Genomic DNA, 2838 nt, shown 5'->3' with positions numbered 1-2838 from the left:
CTGGCTAATTTTTGTATTTTTAGTAGTAGAGACGAGGTTTCACCATCTCGGCCAGCCTAGTCTTGAACTCCTGACTTCATGATCCACCCACTTCGGCCTCCCAAAGTGCTGGGATTACAGGCGTGAGCCACAGTGCCCAGCCAGAAACCTCTTATTCCTTTAAAAAACACAGTATCTAAGAATTTATCCATCAAAGCAAGTAATTTCTTTAAATATTAGAACACACATCATCATGAAATCTTTGAATACCAAAGAGCTCCAAGAGATGATAAACAGATTACACATAAAGCAACATTAGCAGGTATGAAATAGGACTTCTCAACAGTAACGGTAACACTGCCCCATTTCCTATCCAGCTTCACTGGCTTTCAAAATTCTAATGGAAAGTAACTTCCCACTGAGATTTGTATACTAGGCGAAAACACCACACAAATGTGAGGACAAAGTAATTTCTATTCATTTCTACAACTTTAATATATGTAGATCATATGGACCCTTTTTCAAGGCAGTAAGATTACAATCCAGCAAACAGGCATAGAAGTGCTTTATAGGAAACAGGAGATTTAACACAGAGGTGAGATGAGGAAACTGATGAGGGTAAAAGGGAAGCCCAGCGGTATGCCAGTGTGCTGCATGCCTACAGAGTAACTGATCAATCTACATTGTAGGGGGATGTCCACAAAAGGAGAAAAGTGGTAAGACTGTATGACAGATTAGCCCTTGAGGAAAATGGAACCAAAAGACATTTTACATAGATTTAAGAAAACCTAAGTAAATGAATAAAAAAGGCAGTCATTATAAACAAGAAAGGTAAACCTTGTACAAGAAAGAAACATATTATGGTTCAGTACTACAGACTAGTCATCAAATGAAAACACTGAACATATTTATCCAAAATTTGTGGGAGAAATATTTGTAAAATAATTACATTGTGATTTAAGGATGTGGAAAGAAGGCAGCCAAAGTTCTTATTTAAAAATAATGTCTGAAATCAGTGAATAAAAAAATACTGAGAGGAGTTCGAAGCCAGAATTGCTTAAATATTTTCAAGTGGTTGCCACTGGGAAGAGATGGGGTTAAGGTGTTTCTTTTTTTTATTATGAGTCTTTCAACATATTCAGCTCTTAAAAATGTACACACACATTTCTTGGAGCACAAATAGAAATAAATTAATTACCCAGTCAAATCAAGAAGCAGATGGCCAGGTGTGGTGGCTCACGCCTGTAATCCTAGCACTTCGGGAGGCCAAAGCGGGCGGACTGCCTGAGCTCAAGAGTTGGAGACCAGCCTGGGCAACATGGTGAAACCCTGTCTCTACTGAAAAATACAAAAAATTAACCGGGCATGGCAGCGTGCGCCTGTGATCCCAGCTATTGCGGAGGCTGAGGCAGGAGAATGGCTTGAACCTGGGATGCGGAAGTTGCAGTGAGCCGAGATCCTGCCATTGCATTCCAGCCTGGGCGACAGAGAGAGACTCTGTCTCAAAAACAAAAACAAAAATTGGCCGGATCAGCCGGGCTTGATGGGGCGTGAGGCAGGAGAATTGCTTGAATCCAGGTGGTGGAGGCTACAGTGAGCCGAGATCATGCCACTGCCCTCCAGCCTGGAGACAGAGTGAAACTCTGTCTCGGAAAAAAAAAAAAAAAGTAGGAAAACAGCAACAAAGTAAAAGAAAATTTTAAAATTAAGAGCAAAACTTACTGTAACAGGACCCCCCCCCCAAAAAGACCAAAACAACCAAAAAAAAAAACCAAATCTACATTTTTGAAAAGACTAATGTACACTGATACCTTATAGCAGTAATCAAGAAAAAAAGAACACCTAGATAATTAGGTTCAAAAAAGAAAAAAATAACAATTACAGCAGTTATTTTAAAATATTAAAAAGTAGTGATTTTAAAAATCACCACAGAAATTACTTACAGTGATAAAATAGCATGGGCAATTTTATGCCAATAAATTTGAAAAATTACATTAAAAACAATTATCTAGGAAAAGGTATCTAAAACAGAATACAAACTAAAATACCTAATCAATGAGACTTTTAAAAAACTGAGTCAGGACCGGGCGCGGTGGCTCACTCTTGTAATCCCAGCGCTTTGGGAGGCTGGCAGATCACCTGAGATCGGGAGTTCAAGACCAGCCTGACCAACACGGAGAAACCCCCGTCTCCACTAAAAATACAGAATTAGCCACGGCGTGGTGGCTCATGCCTGTAATCGCAGCGACTCCGGAGGCTGAGGCAGGAGATTCACTTGAATCCGGGAGGCGGAGCTTGCGTGAGCCGAGATCGCGCCATTGCACTTCAGCCTGGGCAACAAAGAGCGAAACTCCGTCTCAAAACAAACAAAAATTGAGTCAGAAGTTAAACGCGTACTAAATAAGACCAAAGGTTCTGCATGCAAATTGTAGCAAACTTTTGGAGGCGGGGCGGGGGGCGGTGGGGGGTGGTGACCTGTTTTACAGAATAGAAGAGACTGTGCTGTCCAAATTATTATGAAGTTTATAAAATCTTGTTAGTATAACGGGCAAGGAGGGTACACAAAAAGATTAAAATGCAATCTTGTGAGCATAAGTGAAGTCAAAGGGAGACAGCCAATTGAATACACCAGAGTATTAAGGAAATAAAACCATATCGCATTCAACCACAGTATAATGCAATAGGTGAAAAAAACCATGGCTGTGATTCAACCCATTATTAGATTTGGAGATTCAAGAGGCTGCTGGACAGGGAGGCGTGCACCCTCAGCCCTCCCGTGTTGCTTAGAAAAGGAGGCAAACGCGCGCCCCCGGTCCCCCGGCGCTCCCTGCGTGGCACACAGAGCCAGCCCGGGACCCC

This window comes from Mandrillus leucophaeus, unplaced genomic scaffold (assembly GCF_000951045.1).
Source record: "Mandrillus leucophaeus isolate KB7577 unplaced genomic scaffold, Mleu.le_1.0 Scaffold237, whole genome shotgun sequence".
In the NCBI taxonomy this organism is placed as follows: domain Eukaryota; kingdom Metazoa; phylum Chordata; class Mammalia; order Primates; family Cercopithecidae; genus Mandrillus; species Mandrillus leucophaeus.
Note: the sequence above shows the minus strand (reverse complement) of the source record.